Source organism: Melospiza georgiana, chromosome 13 (genome assembly GCF_028018845.1).
Source record: "Melospiza georgiana isolate bMelGeo1 chromosome 13, bMelGeo1.pri, whole genome shotgun sequence".
Taxonomy (NCBI): Eukaryota; Metazoa; Chordata; class Aves; order Passeriformes; family Passerellidae; genus Melospiza; species Melospiza georgiana.
Genome location: NC_080442.1, coordinates 10,887,677 through 10,904,859, shown reverse-complemented (window position 1 = coordinate 10,904,859; position 17,183 = coordinate 10,887,677).

Genomic DNA, 17,183 nt, shown 5'->3' with positions numbered 1-17,183 from the left:
ATATAAATGCTAATGTTTTGCTCCCATGAATGTCCACATCTTTTTAAGTCACAAGTGTGCTGTAATAAGCAAATATAAAGTCAAACACTTGTGGTTATATAAAGCCATGTGGAAGAAGAAAAGAGAAGCTATGTGGAATCCACGACACCTGGATTTCTACAGGGACAGCATACATTGCCAGCCCAGCACAGAGGACATAGATTTCCCAAATAGAGGCCTAAGAAAATAAAAAGCAGTAAATACAAAGTTCATCCCAAAATAGTTGGGGAGGGAACACAGATCTGTTTAGAAATTCAAACCAAATTTGGGAAATTACTGTGGACACAGATAAAAATTCAAACAAGAAATGTATAGCATATTCAAATATGCTTTGAGCAGAGGGGTTGAACTAGATGATCTTCAGTGTTCCCTTCCAACCTCAACTATTCTATGGTTCTCTGAAATGTTTTGCTTTGGTATTTTCTAAATGAAATGGGTTGGGTTTGAGTTTTCTTTTCCAAAATGAAAGGGGACAAACAGAAACCGCTCTTAAAGCAACTACAGGCATTTTGTTTCTGACTGAATAAAAACATTTTGCAAAATTTAACAATTTTCCTCCTAAGCCTCCTCAATTTTCTCCAAAGCAACCTCTGCTTTTAGTTTCATTAGACCTATATTTGTATTTCAAAGCTGAGGGGGAAGGGTCAGAGGGCAAACAATAAAAACTCACCATTGCTCCAGCTCTGCTCTCAACCCCTATTTTCTTGCTCACAGATAAACCCTCTCAGATGTGCCCCGGTTCCTTCAGGGCTGGAGGTGCAGAGCAGGCATCTCTGCAGCCAACAATAACAAACACTGACACCAGCTTTGCACGTTTCCATGGCCATGGTGCCCCAGAGACCTCCTCTTTCCTCCACACACTCCTCCCCTCCAAAGCCACCTCATCACCACCTCTCTGAGGCTGGGGAAGGAGGGACAGCTCAGCTACACCCACTTACCAATAAATGTTGTTACTAGGGGGAAGAAGAAGACGGGAAGAAAAAAAAAAGGCGTTTCTGTTTTTTCATTCTTTTCCCTCCTTTCTTATTTGCTCGGGTCTGGTTACCTGCCCCACGTGGTTGCTGTGGAGGGTACGATGTCATCCAAGTGCAGGGGCAGCACAGGGAGCTCTGTTGCACAAGCAGCAGCCTCCAGGATCACGCTGCTGTCCCCAGGGCGACACGGGCAAAGCGGAGCAATATTTTCCGATAAACACTAAAACCACTTGCAGCTAAACCTTGTGCTTAGTCTGGCATGGGAGTGCATGACACTGGCAGATCAGCCACACCAGAGACTTACTGGGGTCCATTTGGGGTCAGTGACAGCTTCGGCCAACCCATGCAGAAGGTGCTGCGGAGGTTGGGTGGGACTGACAGGAGGGGCATCCCAGGAACATCCCAAGGGCAGAGGAAAAAACATCCCAGGCTTCTACTATGAGCACAAAGGAGCTTCACCACTCCTAGGAGGGAGTTGGGGATTGGAACAAATGGGGGAAGAGTCGAGGAAAATGCCAGCCTTAGGGAGGGGAGGCAGCGGAGCTCAGCTCATCATATCAGCACTTGTTCGCTCATGCAGCAACACTTCAACACAAAGAAAAGCAAACTTCCATTATAATCTCTCATTTCTGAACTAGTCTCCTGCATATTAATTCCTATTGACTGACAAGTGGAACAGCACACATCGATCATCTTGTTAATCAGGTATTCTTGCAGCAAAGCGTGATGCAGTTTAAATAAGCCAGGGTAAGTTCCTTATGTACACAAGGAAGCTGTTACAAGAAAATGTAATGGTGAAACCACTTTCTGCAAGAAGCAAGCAGAGCTTGAGCACCTTATATGCTTTGGAAAATTTCACTTCATTTACATCATTTTTCATGACCTTTTGCTTAGCATGACATGGTGTTGTCCCCCAGCTGTGCCCCGTTTGGCTTGAAAGTCAAGATTTCGCAAGCCTGACTAGTGAAATCTCCTGAGGCTCTGAGCTTTCAGGGAACTCAGTACCTTCCTTTTGAGGGGGCATCTCTTCTATATAGTGTGTTTTGGTAGCTCAGAATAATGACCACTCTTGAGCTATTGCTCAGATGCACAGCAGTGCTTGGCAGACAGGGCTGCTGAGTCCTGGGGTCCTGTAGGAAAAGGCCCTTCCTCCCCATGGCACCGATGGGGACACACCAGCACTGCCACAGAGCAAGAGCACTGGCAACCAACGAGGCTGCCCAGCCCAGCTCTACACCCCAGTGCTCAGCTGACCCTCTTGCCCAACCTCCCAACACAATTGTATTTACAAAAGCATCTGATTTGCAGAAACAGTGCTCAGTCTCAGCTCCTGCCAGTATCGACGGGGATTACACACGCTTGGGATACTGAAAAACCAGCACAGTGTCACCAGCCTGTGCTTCCCCTCTCCAACTTTTACAAGGGTGGCTCAGCCTCTAAGGGGCCATAACTGAATCTTTATGAAGCCCTTGGATGGGTTTTACTGCAAAACAACGCTGAGAATGCACATGCACGATTACACCAGGACAATAGCCTGGAGTTAACAATCGCTTCCTGCAATTGTCTGAGGCAGCCTGTAGAACCAAGAATCATCTCATGATAAATCCTTGTTGGTCATTTACCATCATTAATCTATACTGTCAGAATGAATTAGGTGCAGAGGAGCATATTAATTACAATGCAGATGACACTCCAGCTTTAATTATCAGGACTTCAGGGTGAGCAGTGCCAGTTAATCAGGGCCAGCACCACGGGGGCTGTGCAAGGAAAGGCTGCTCAGCTGGCAGCACTGACACCCAGCCTGCTTGGTCTGCCCTCACAGTGATGCCATTCTAGCCTCAGTTTTCCAAATTGTTCTCTATTTCTATCCACATTAGTCAGGTCTATGGGAACACTTTTTCCACTGTCTATGACATGCCTTAAATTAGGGGTGACCAGTTTTGTCAATATGCAGCCACCTAGCTTTATTTATAGAACATATATTAAACAGCAAAAGCTCCCACTGTCTTTTTATGCCTGTTGCATAAAATTTAACATTTAACAGCTACTTACTCATTTTACTTACCAGCTAAGGCTACATTTTCACAGGTTGTTGTTTCCATGTCAATATTATTTTATGTCATTTTCTGGAGGGCCGGGATTATGGAATAAACCTAAACATCTGAACAGTTTGTAAAGCACTGGCAGAGCAGCTAGCAGTGTTGCAAAGGCCCCCAAATCCCATCAGCCAATTTTGTTATTGTAGGAGCAGAGACAGAAACTCCAAAGCCCATCAGATTCCTGGTGATTCCTCTGTGTGATTCCAGCAGGCAGGCTGACCACTCACTCTGGCTGGTACCCCAGCAGCTCCTGGGGAGAACAGATGAAGCTGTTCTGCCCCTCTCCTGCAGACAGGACATGAGGAGGTGCCCTGCACAGCACAGAGACAGCAGGAAGGCAGTGCTGGAGCTGCACAGGTGCTGGAGTGGCTGCTCAGTGAGGCTGGGATTTCCAGCAGCACAGACTCCAACAAGCTGGGTGTGCACTGCACAGCCTGGGGCTCACTGAGCCCCTGGGGGGACTGCACTCCACTCTGCTTCTTCACACACCTTGTGAAAAACACTGAATTCTTCCCAAAACTGGTGTACAAAATGCAAAAGCCTGAGGAGATCCATGCAGCCTGAGAAACGTCATCAAGGAGAGCAAACCAAAGAAATAAGGAGTTACAGAAACAAGCCAATAAAGTAAAATTACTGTGGGGAATTTAATCACCCAGGAGACAGGAAATTCAAGGCTATGGTACCCATGACAACTATGATTTGTCCACAGTGTATGGAACATTAACCTTACCTCCATATGCGGAAACAGAAGAAATTATGGGGCATATCAGGTATGAATGCACACTTCATGCACAGGGTACTCTTTGAGGGCTGCTGTGGAAGCAATAATTAAATTTCCTGACTGCAAAGCAAGTACGTTCATGCACAAGCAGCTCTTCTGAGACACAAGTGAACATCACCAGACAGAGCTCCCAGCTCACCCCATGGCTTGGGCAGGGAAGATTCCAGGTCTCAGTTTGGTCACAGCATCATCCCCTGCCTTGTAAGCTTCTGGCTGCTGTTCAGACTTTGTTTTGAGAATTGCCATGTGTTGATTTAGGAAATGCTGTGATGTTTCTTTCAGTTGTTGGGTCAACAAGGATTCTGCATTTCTTGTATGTTTTCCTTTTGAGCAACTAAAGCAACATTCATCCCTGAGCAAGGCACAAGTCCAGGTCCTGCTGGGTGATCAGTTTACTCGAATGCGAGAAGCAGATTATTGCTGAGTTAGACAGCAAACAAGTTATCAAACCCTGAGAGAGTTTTGCACTTGTCTTGAACTGAATTTTAACCCCTGGCTGGAATCTGTGCAGTCAGAGCCAAAACCAAAGCAGCCAGATAGACAGCAACTCTCTGGGTGGAACTGCTGTCCCTAAAGTCTCAATTTTTACATGATCTTAGACAATTGCTGGCTGGTGCTAAAATTTGGTAGACAAGATTTATGAATATAGAAACAAACAGCAAAAGTATAGCAACTGAGAAAAGTAATTGCAATCAGGTGGAAAGGGGGGCTATTGAAACAAGAGGTTTTTAATAATAAAAGTTAATTCTATCTTTTGTCACTGCTAGAGGACATAGAAGTAGGCAGTCTGCTTGGTTATGACCTATCACTAGCTGACTCTGGAGGTGCCAGTGTGCTGTTTCCTCTTTGGGCAGCTAGACCCAAGGCCCAGCATCTCTCACACAGAATTTTGCAGCAGAAGCAGGGCCAGATGCTAATCCAGCCCATCACTCTTAATGGAGTGATTTAACACATCCACAGCACAACCAGTACAGCTCAGGTCCGACACCTGTCACCAAATGATGCCAAAATCCAGCCACGCTCACAGGGGGCTGCAGAGTCAGTGTCCAGGGCAGGCTCAGGAGCTGTGGGGTGGTGGGGCCTCCCCAGGCTCCCCATCCCTGCTCGGTGCCTCACTCTGTGGGTTTGGGGAGCTCCCTGCTCCATGGGGCAAGGAGGGAGCCCTTCCACACAGTGAAACTCTCTTTATCCCAAGCAGCAGCAGCATCTTCAGGCAGCACCCTGCCAGAGGGCTTCCATCCAGTTTTGGACATATTTAACAGAGCCAAGGCCACATTTATTTAGCAGTAATTCAAAGTGAGGAGATCTCCTACTGTGGAAAAGGTTGGGCTTTCTTTCACCTGCACTTCAAAAGAAGAGTGTCCCTCTGCCAGGAAACCATCTCAGGGCTGTCCCAGCCCACAGGCCAAGCCAAGGGGAAGGCATGGCCGGGACAAAGAGCCCAAGTTCGCTCTGCACAGCCTGGTTCACACTTGTAGCCTGCACATGTGGTGAGCAGAAAGCAGCAATCCTCTCCATGGCTGACCTACTTAGAGGTCAGGCTTGCCCAGGGGCTCTGAGCTGTGTCCTGTGGGCTGCTCACAACTCAGATATGCACTAGCTCACATCCTGATCACCCTCCTACTTCTTGCTGAAGTCCCTGAAAACCTCAGAGTCAGCTCTGAGACAAAGGCTGATGGCCTTTCACCAGCAACAGCTCACTGGTTTGAAACTCCCCACAGGGCCATAAAATCCAGAAATAAGCCATTTTACAGGAAGGAAAAAAGTAAGAGGCACCGTTCTTGTAAATCGCCACTGAGGGCAGCACCAGCAGGGTGCCAGGGTTAGCCCAGCTGATCAGAGCCCTGTGATGACACCAGCATCCACCATGCAGCATCCTGCTCCAGGAAAGGAGGGAGCTCCCAGCAGATTTTCCCTTTGCTCTTGGAGGCACACGCGTGCTCCTGCAGCAGAGTTTTCATCACTGTTGCAAACCTCAGACCAGTTTCAGGAGGGCTGGGCTGAAATCACCAACCTCATTTCCAGAGAGTGGTTAATAACCTTGGACTCTTCTCAGTGTGTCTTAAATCTGAGCTGTTCCTCAGCAGGGAGAAATCAGGACTTGATGCTGCACAGAAATGAATAGCTGAACTGCCCAAGCCTTGAGAAGTGGCTCTGCATATGTTTTCACAGAAGTCATGGCAGGCTCTGGAATTAATCAGGCCAGAAACCACCAATATATCTACATGCTAACCTGAGCTGAGGCAGGTTTGAATACTGCTGAAAAATCCCAGCCTGTGAATGATTTCCATTTCTGAATCTCTGCCCTGCTGTTTATGGAAAGGCAAAGAAGTACAGTGATGAGGTAAATGTGTTTATGAATGCACTACTGTTACCTTTCTACTTTAACAACTCACAGGAATTACTTTACCACCCTTATTTATTGCTAATCAAGCTCAGCACTGGGGGAGGAGAAGGAATAAATTCTGCCACAAAGTTTGTGCTAAGTCATTTTTTCTTCATCACAGGAAAGCCATAGCCCAGGCAGTCTCATTTGAGGCCTCTTCATGGTTAGAAATACCCCTTTTCTAGGAGTTTGCACTTCTTTCTTAGAAGTGCTCATACTTTATCCAGCACCTCTTCTGCAGAGCAGCCTGAGCTGCAGCGGAGCAGCCAAGTCCAGGAGCTCAGCAAGCTCCCCTGAGCTCCTGTTTGAGGAGTTTCCTCAAAAGCTGCACCAGCTAATCTTTCCAGCCTGCAGCTACAGAGCAAAGCATAGCTGTGGACCTGTGTCAAAGGTACATTTGTTAACACATTTCCCCTGGAGTGCTAATTAACATTTACATCGAGTACTATGAGAGTGAAAAAGCTTCAACACAAACACACGCTGCAGGGAAATGCAGAGAGTGGTGCACTGTTTGCCCTTCAGGAGCTGGTGAAAATCCAGTTTGTTTTGTAATCTTCTGTTCTCTAAAATCAGATATTTCTTCAAGTTAATAACTAACCCATTCTTTTTCATTTAAAAGCCCCTGGGTGCAGTCAGAATTGTGTGACAGCAGGGCCCTGCTGGCCCTGGTGCAAGCCAGCCCACGTGCAGGTCTCTGTGCTCAGCCACAGCCCGGGCCAACCACAGAAAATGACGGGATTTTATGATCTTATAATAAACATAAACAAAAGAACATCAACACACTTTTGCTTAAGATTCAACCCTCTTAAACTAAACACTAAGATAGGAAACACAAACAGAAATATTTGTAGCTGGCTCTTCAATTACCACATTTTGGGATGCTGACAAAAAGCTCTAATGAGTAACACTTGTACCCACAATGAGAGGCAGACAAAGTTATTTGCAAACACAAATTTGCACTTGAAAGATGTGAAGGCAGTTGCTGAACAGCTGAATTATGAGCTATTCTCAATATTATTTCTCAATATTTATTGAGAAATAAATGTGCTATCACAGTGAAATAAAAATTTTAAGACTGCAACCAATATAACTAAAATATGGTTGAAAAAATCCTCTAGATTTTTCCCAGAGCAGGGGGGGAGTTTTTCCCATTTTTTAAAGAAAAAAAAACAGAAAATATCAGGGCCACAGAAAGAAAATCATAATCTATGAGCCACAAAACAATAGTATGTAAACCTCCACCTACTCTGTGAACTTTTAGGCCATGACAGAGTGCATGTTGTTATTCAAGATATTCTTTCCTGCCACAACCATGCATCCTGCCCAGGCTCCCATGAATCACAATCTGTGTCTAAAAAAGCACCAACAGGCACACTTGCAGATGTAGCAAAAACTGACTGAGCACACAACTCCCAGAAATCAGTTTCTAGCCCTCCACCTCCACAGAAATCAGGATCTGAGATAAATAATATATACTAGAAAAACACAGACTTTTTGATTGCAAAGTGCTCTAGAGTTCTGTGAATATATTTTGTTATTGTTGCCAGATATTTGAGGTGAATTATTTTCAGCCTTCATGCTTACAAACTACTCTCATTGTTTTGTCCCTTTTTTTTTCCCTGAGTATTGCTTCTGCCTTTTCACTGGATATCCAACTTTGTAAACAAAAAATAAGCGTGGCAACCAGCAAATGCAGCAGCAGGGATTTTTTTTTTTTTAGTTTTTGTTGGACAGGCTGAAGTGAAGGACCCTCAGCACTGAAGAGAATGACTGTCTGGGCAGTGCCATGGGACATGCACCAAGCAATCAGTGCTGAGGTGTTCCAACAGGACAAAGTGTTTGTGTTTCTTCTGCTTGACCAGCTCTTCAAACTTCTTTTCATTAGATACACATGTCTGTATTTACTAAGAATATTTTTCAAGAAGTAGCAAACACCCAGATATTTTCAGATTTTCAGTTTCCTCAGTTCCCTTAGTTTCCAGTAACTCCTATGAAGAAAAGGCAATACTGAGCTAGAATCTAAACTGGCACATTTCTGATATGACCTCCCAGAGACTCCTTCTCCATAGCACAAATGGCTGAACTGACATCCTGGCCTCAGCACAGGCAACAGAAAATCTTCCACCAGTCCCCTCCAAAGCTTGTGAAGACAACAAACCCCAGTATTTTGGGGGGAACCAAAATGGAAGTAGAACATCCAACTTCCAAAATGCTAATGGTTTAATTTCAAGTAACAGGATGAGATTAATATAAACAGCCTAACCTGCCCAAACTGGAAATCTTTCAAACATCAAGCACAGGAATCAACAAGGTGGTTTTTTTTCAGGCAGGATGTCAGAGTTACCCCCGTGGTTAGATGTGAGCCTAGGACAATGTTATTACACGAGATCAGATTACAAACACAAGCAAACAGAAAACAATCTCTGAACGTCACTGCTGGGGTTTGACAAGAAGCACAGCTGACCCGTTCGGGAGGCTGATGCTCTCCAGTGAGCTCTGGGGGAGTAGGAGGAATTGCTGCTGGACACGGAGTTCCACACAGTTAAATTGCCGATTTGTTTGCACAAGTTAATGCTTATCTTACCCTGTGCTTGCTATGGTTTTGCTCAACGTATTTGACCTGCAAATCTTAAAGCAGTGGCTTTGCTAAAATTATATGGAGCTTCTGGATTCTCCAAGCACCGAAAAAACACTATTTTGGTCATTTCCACAGCACAGAAACCTACAGTTACTCAGTTATTTGAAACTTCCAGTGAGGTGGATGACAGACGCTTAACCACACACATCACCATTTCATTTCTGTGCCTAATGTTTAGCACAGCCTTGCTCTAAGGAATTTGTGAAGTTGTTTACAAAGCTGATGCAGAGGTTGCATTCAGTCTGGTCCAAGGGCAATGGTTTACTGAAGTCACTTGTAAACAGCAGAAAGATAATATTTTCTGTGACTGAGGGAGGAGGGGGAATAAAAGTTCTCACCTTGCACCAAGGACCATTAGAGACAGAGCTGGTTTCCAAAATATCTGCTCCTTCATATTCTTCCATGTCTGAATAGTTGCCAAACTTTGTTCTCCAATGAAAAACATTAAATCATCTTCCAAGCAAAAGCAAAGCAAACCATGCAGGCTCCAGTATCCCAGTTTGTGAAAGCCCTGCAATAAGTCACACGTTGGTTTTATGGTCACTGGTCTAATCCAAGGTTGCAGATCCTGGTTCCGTGCTGGATTTCACAGAGCTTGGCCTTTCTTTTAAGCCTCAATAGTTCCTCTTGTCAGGCACTTATCTCCTCCAGCCCTTCCTGGTGGATCCAGGTTTTCACATAACAAAAGGCAAACAGCTTCCCAGGAGAGCTGACACTGGAGCTCTGATCATCTCAGGAGAAGCTGACAGCAGAGTGAAGTACGTGGCCACACCTCTCTGCTGCCAGAGCTGGCCTAGACCATAAAATCAGAGGCAAGGTCACCCAGCAACCAACCACCCAACGTCACTGCAGTAATAAAGCCACCTTACATTCAACTTCTTGCTTGGGTAGATAAATGTTTTTATTAGAAGAAAGCCCAGAGAAGATGGCAGGGGGCTGAGTGTTCTGAGCTGAAATAGATAAATTCTGATGGATGCAAAGCTTTCAGCAGACGTTCACAGGCCACATACAAACCACAAGGCTCTGTTTGTGAATGCCAGTGGGGCCAAACCCCTAAGCATTTTTCCCTAAGGATGCATAGACCCTGTACCCCAACAGGCTGGGTGGATAATGTCCACAGGATATTTTCCAGCAGAAATCACAAGTTCCCATCCAGGTACCCACAAGACTTTCATCTGCCACATGCTCAGCTTAAAAAAGTTCCACTCACGCTCAAAAGTCTACATAAAATAGGGATGAATTTACAAAATAGCCTTCATTCCCTGCCAGAGTCAGTGAAAATCAGGTCACACCATAAGAATGCATACAGGAGCTTTCTCAAGCAAATGGAGTATTTTCCTCAGGAGCACCCACGTGCCTGGAGGAGCACACTCAGTTTAGGAAGTGACGTCTCTCTCCAAACAGACGCACACGTTAGACAGAAGGGCTACAATAAATATAAATAAAAGCAGATAACAAATGATCGACCCTCTGTGTTCTGTTTGCACTGTGTATCAGGCAGTGCCACTGCAGATAGCTGGTGCCCTAAAATTTCGAAACCAACTGTGATCTCTGACATCTATTCAAAGACAAACATGGCTTCATGTTCAGGGCAGCCACTTGGTCTGTCTCAGGAAAGGCCTCTCTTTAAAGAAAAAGAGAGGAATCCAGGGTTGCTGGCTACTCTGGGAAATTAAGGCACTTTCCCCCCTCTCTAATATGCAACTTTCTATATGGCAGGAAACAATTTTAATTTTTTTTTTGAGGGGGAGAGTGGCAACTGTGCAGGAATATTAAAGTTAATTCTGTTCAAATATAACATATTCTAATCCAATGCTCATGTTGGCAGCATCATTAAAAATTAGCCATACAGGAATCTGATTTTTAGAACTCTTTCTGCCACTGACACACAAAGTGTACAAGTGATTTGGTAGAGTTCACATGCTCAATTATCCTCATTATTGGTCACATAGGATTTCATGAGATATTTCTCAACAGTTTTTAAGCAGTTTGAGATTACATTTTATCAAAAATGTCAGTAACTGGAAGTGTCTCTCTTTTTGGGAGATAATAGCTACAGGCCCTCAAACAGTAGGGTATATCCCACTGAGCCCAGTGTACACACTGCTTGATTATGTGTTTATGTCAAGGAAGGGAAGACAAATGTGATAAAAAAGGCAAGAATCAGGAGGGCATAGGTGTGTCTTTAGGGAGAGAGCAAGGCAAAAGATGAGTGCAGACTGGGAAACCAGCAACTTGGCTTGTCTCTACTACTGATTTTTGAAATTGTGATTTCAAGGGGTAAATTAAAAGCCCTGTGCCTCAGTTTCCCCTCCTATGCTGTGAGACCAGCAATACTCAGCATTAATATCTTAACCACGGCTGGTTAAGCAAACCAGCAAACAGTGCACTGGAGAGGTTTGATATCTTCACAAACTTGCACCTTTCTCTACTGCCAGGCAGGCTACTTTATGATTTGCCCACAGAAACTCAAGGAAAAGCAAATCTGACTTAGCCCCACATGCACAAGTGCAGCAACACATTTCAGCACGCTGCAACAACACTGAGCAAGTTTTGTCTCTCCTGGAATCATTCACACAAGCTCACTATCCAAACCAGCAGATAACCAGGTGAGGAACTCCCTTCCCAGCTAGGAGATTATGCTACAAATATGCACCAAGTTTAAATGTCCCTTCCTGGGATTTTGTGTGGCCAGGTCATTTTCTGAGAGCCAAAGAGCTTTTCCAGCCCAGAATCCCAAGGTTCTCAGTCCTGGCTCCCAGGGCCCCTCTGGCCAGCCCTCCCTGCCCAGCTGGGAGCCAGCTCAGCCTCAGGCTGTGGGACTGTAGCAATCCTTGCCGCAGTTATTCACAAGGGCTTTTTATTCTTAAGGACCTTTTTATTATTAAGGACCCCCTTTCCCCTCCATTCCTTTAATTCTCTTGGGCAAAATAATCTCTGCTCACCAATTGCCATTTGAATTTTAAGAGAGCAGGCAAGTGGCCTGATCAAAATATCAAATTGCTTTGCATTTTGTTTTTTCTCTGGCTTCCCTTTACAGGTCACCCATTTAGTGACACATTAGCTATGTTCCAGAGGAGGCAGACCCAGCCTTCCGAAGTTTGCTTGCATTAAATACCAGGCAAAGTGCTGTAACTCATTATCCACGTAGGTGTCCATGTTATGTCTCCTGCTTTGATGACATTCTGTGGCAGCAATTTTCACAGGTTTTTTTGGTTTTGAATTGGCCATTTCCTAATTTGAAACAGCAATCAAAGGAAACACTTTCCACATACGCAGCATAACATAAGATAAACTTTCCTATGGTTGCTGCAGAGAAGCAAACTCACAAGGTTTCCAGCTCCAACCTTTAGTGTAAAGCAGACATCTGTTTTGAGTTGTGTCAGATCACAGGAAGGAGAGCCCACAGCTTGGTTTACTCCAAACTAATTTAGGAAATCAGAACTCTCCCCATGGATGAGTCACAAGCTTCTTGGGCAATGACAGGCCAGACACATTTGTCTCTGCAGCTTGCTGGTTTCCCTGCACCAGGGGTGAGGGCTCTTTCCCCCATCTGGAGGTGACTTGCAGCTGCAGGATGCAGCCCCAACACCAAGCCCGTTTGTGCATCTGCAGTCCTGATGTCGAAGTCCACCAGGAAAGGAAATAAAGGATGAAAAAGAAAAGGGAAAGTGCAGAATGGCTCTAAAGATGGCTTTGAAGTAGAGCCCAGGAGCGGAGATCAGGAAGTGAGAGCTGTAATTGCAGCTGGGTATCAGTTTCCTTTTTTATTTTGGGATCACCCACAGCCTGCTGGAGTTTGTGCCTCAGAAAGCAGCAGGAGCAACACTCACCTCTGCAGGAGAACAGGAGCTGCTGGTAAATGGAGAGCCACAGAGACAAAACAGCTCTTTGCACTTCTAATGCAGAGGCAAACAGAAAGTACCTTGAACATGTCTGAAATTACTTTTACTACTTCTGGACCAGCAAGGAAAGCTAAAAACTGTTTCTTGTTTTGCTTCCTAAGGAAGTTGCACTGTATTGCTTGTGGGCTCTGCCTGAGTTCCTTGAAATGGGGCCAGATTCAAGTAAACTCAATAGAGAGGAAACATCAGGCTCACAAAAGTAGGTGGTCCAGCAGACAAGAGAGGTCCTGCAATATCCCCAGGCTGAGCTCAGGCCATCAAGGGAAGGCACCAGTGTCACAGACAGGGGCATTTGACATCAGGCTGGGGCAGGTTTATCCCAAGCTGCCTCGAGCCTGGCAGTGCTGGCCAGTAGTGACACCCCAGCACTGCTCAGAGCTCACCAAAGTGCACCTTCAGCTGCTCATGGTGGGTGCAAACATAAATCTGGGACCCCAGATCTGACAGGCCTTGGCCCAGGCCCTGGAAAGGCTCCCCTTCATGGAAGCTGCCTCTAGCAGATGTGTCAGAACAGGTTCATAGACATCCTGCTGTCACTTCAATGCTATTAGCCAACATTAAACAAAGGTTTAATTTTTTTTCCTTCCCAAGATAAGACACAAGGCAGGGATCAGGGGTGCTGTGAGAAAACATGGACTCCTGGTATATTGAAATAAACCTGTTTGTTCCAGTTACAAAAGGCTGTGAGCTGAACTCTGGGGCCCAAGTTATCAGGGAAATGACAGCAGCTTGAAGACCATTGCAAAGGATTTAGGTTTTGGTATTTGCTAGGCATACCTTGAGTGCTTGACCATTATAAATCTTTTCTTGTTTAGGAAAGAAATCTCATTTTTCATGATATTGTGCTTATCTTTTAGCAGAAGCAGGAGCAGGGTATGATTATGCTGGTGTTTGCAGACAGCAGAGGTGCTCTACAGCCTGTCTCTGAGCTTCTCAGTGAAGAAAATGAGCTACAATTGTGAAATCATTGCCTAACAATTGATAAGGACAACTGCTGCAATTCTCTCCCTGCCTCCCCTTGGCCAGCATCCCAATTACCACATTACTGGATATATAGAAAAGAGAATGGCAGTGTGGTTAAAGTACAAGCCACACACATAAAAGACAGAATTTATCTCCATGTCTAGTCTGGTTTCCTCTTTCACCTTTGGCCAAGTAATTCAGTCTTTGCCATAATTCTTTTGCCTCCTTTCATGACAATATTTACCATCTTTCTGACAGCCCTTGAGTTCTCCCAAGAAATGGGGCTTTGTAAATAGGGGAGAAACCCGTCCCATCAAATAAAGCCATGTCAGGTACCTTGTGCAAGGTGCTGCAGGAGACTCCTTTAGGAGGCCTTTGCTTTGCAGAGGAATGAGGTTTCTTCAAGCCTTGTTTCAAACCAAGACCATCATTCCCATTCTTTTCAAGGACTCCCTGGGGCACCATAACACCTTGCAGCATGAGCTGCCAGCTCTTGATGTCAGCAATCCCCAGAAAACTCCAGTCCACCACAAGACCAAAGAGATTTGGTTTCACACATTCTCACCCTGAAATGGAGAGGGATGTATGCAATTTCTCAGTCTCCAAAATTTCTGACTCTTGAGAGCAGCAAGCCCACACCCTCTGTTGCCACTACCACACTGAAGGATGCAATGACCATTTTCTCCCATGAGAGAAAAGCTTGTGGTAAACCAAATACTTTTATGTATTAAGTATTTATCTAAATACTGGTGAAGTGTTAAGTAATGGTACTTTCAATGATATTTCAAAAACCCCAAATGTGTTATCACTTCCTATTCCACACAGATGCCCCTGCAGCTGTATTGCTCACTACACAGCTGCAGGACAAAACCTCCCCAGTTCTGCATGAGCTGAGTAACAAATGCTGGGTCACTGAACTGCAGCTCCCCTGAGCACAGCTCAGTATTACAGCCAGATAGGGCCAAACTCTACCCAACAGCCCTATAAACATCACCCCTATAAACCCAGCAATTATTTCAGTGCCTTGCTGACTCAGAAGTAATATAAACAAAAGAGGAAACAGGAGAGGTTGTGTTTGGATTTAAATTTGCTGTTCAAAAGTGCAGCATAAATGAGGTTCTACCAAGAAGGTATTAGGTATTTCAACCTGCAAAAGAAATAATGTGCAATTTGCAACCAATTCCCGCTTCTGTAGAAACTTAAATTGCATTTTGTCCCAATGAGTTGGAGTTCCTTAAGGGTAATGGGAATAGATTCTAGTTAATCTTAAATTCTAGTTCTTCCAAATACATTTTATATTTTAAGAGCAAGTGGTATTTTTTCATTAACTGAATTACTCTGACAGAACATGAACTCCCAAGACAGACCACACCATCCACAGAAATCTCACCTGTATTGAGTCTCAATAAAATACTAGTATTTTGTCTTAATTTCCTGTAAAGAAGGAGGCATAACTGAACCCCAAGAAGTTATCTAAAAGAACAGGGAATGACCCTATAAATGTGGCTTTTGGGCCATAATTTTAAAATTAATTGCTATGTCAGAATATGTGGTGCCCATGTGAGGGAGTATTAAAAAGGCAGCAGTTGTCCTTATTGGGCCCTGATTTGATTTCTGACATGCTATGTAAGCCTGAAAAATCCAGCCAGCCCTTAAGGAAACATCTGAGTCCTACACTCAGAGCCATTATTTGCATGTGTATAGATATGTACTTTTTTGATACTGAGAAATAATACTTTATGTATCATCACAAAAATTATAACTACACCTGGGAAAAATCTTGAGGTGTTTTCAAGGACTTTGATCCAAACGTCATCAGAAACAAGATAAGTAAACAAATAATGTTTCTGAAACATCCCTTAGGATAGGCTGGAGGAGAGCTACTGGTGTCACAGCAGCACCCTCTAGTGCTGCTGTCGCTGAGCTTTGCCAGCCTTTCCTGGATAAAATTTGTCATTTGGGGTCAGGGTTAAACTTCTCTTGTCCTGGACACAGCTCACAATAAGGTCAGAATATCAACATCATCTAATGGACAAAATGAGGCATAGATGGCTGTGGAGACAAATCCACTATTCACTACAAATATTGTAAGAGAGAGCTTGCAATTTGCTGTGTTAACAGCACCTACAGCCCAGTAACTCCCAAATTATGGAAATAAAGACCAGTGCAAATGCAGAGGCTATTTTTTGGTTTTTCAGTGGAAAAGACTCCAAACAATGTAGAGACAGCCCAAAATTAACAATTGTCAGACTGCTGTGTTTTACACTGAAGCAGCAGAGAAGCCCCATGGAGCCTCTTTCCCTGGTGGGGTGGGGAACTGGAAAGGTAAAAGGGACAAAGCTCATGGGTTGAAATAAGCAGTTCAATGGTAAAGCAAAAGCTGTGCACACAAGAAGGCAAAACAAGGGATTTATTCACCAATTTCCATGAGCAGGCTGTTCAGGAGAGCAAGGCTCCATCAAACCTAGCAGCAACTTGAGAAGACAAACACCATCACTCTGAACATCACCCTCTTCCTCCTTCTCCCCCCATGCTTTCTATGCTGAGATAGATATCCCAGATAGTCTGGGATATTCCTGGGGCCAGTTGGGATCAGCTGCCACAGCTCTGTCCCCTCCCAGCTCCTTGTGAGGAGCAGAAAAGGCCTTGGCCCTGTGAACACTCTGCTCAGCAATAACTACAACATCCCTTTGTTATCAACACTGTTTCCAGCACAAATCCAAAACAAATCCCAAGACCAGGCTACTGTGAAGAAATTAGCTATGTCCCAGCCAAAACCAGCACACAGTCACAACAAATAGGTACATAAATGAGCTAAAATAGGTACATAAATGAGCTAGATACTCACCTGCCACAGTGGTGAACACAAAAAGATGAAGGCAAGATTAAGCACGTGAAACAGGGTGGGTGAGACACTGAACTTGAGGAGAAGAAGGTTAAGCATGACTTTACAGAAACAGTTAATGCTCTCCTGAAGTCATGGAGCAGCTGAAGGCAGCCAAGGCACAGTGCCCAGCACCCTTTCCCCAGCTCATTCCCTGCAGGGAAAGCCCAGGAGGAATTGGGTTGCCTTAAGAGCTACATAGACACACCCACCCAAACCTGCTAACAAGCCAGCCCTCATCCCATTACATGCCATTTCCAGAATATGCTTTTCTCCAAGGGCCTCACATGGGACAAGGCTACAATTTTAATCACACTGGGTTTGTCACTGCAGCATCCAATGCCCCAAAAAGATGAGGCGAACATCCAAAACTCCCTAAAAGTGAGTACTGGAATGTTAAGAGAGACAAGTCTGTTCCCAAACCAGTCAAGAGATCCATGGATAAGGTAAAAGCACTTGTATTACTGGCAGAAAGAAATCCAAACAACTTCAGAAACATAATGGTGGTGTTCAA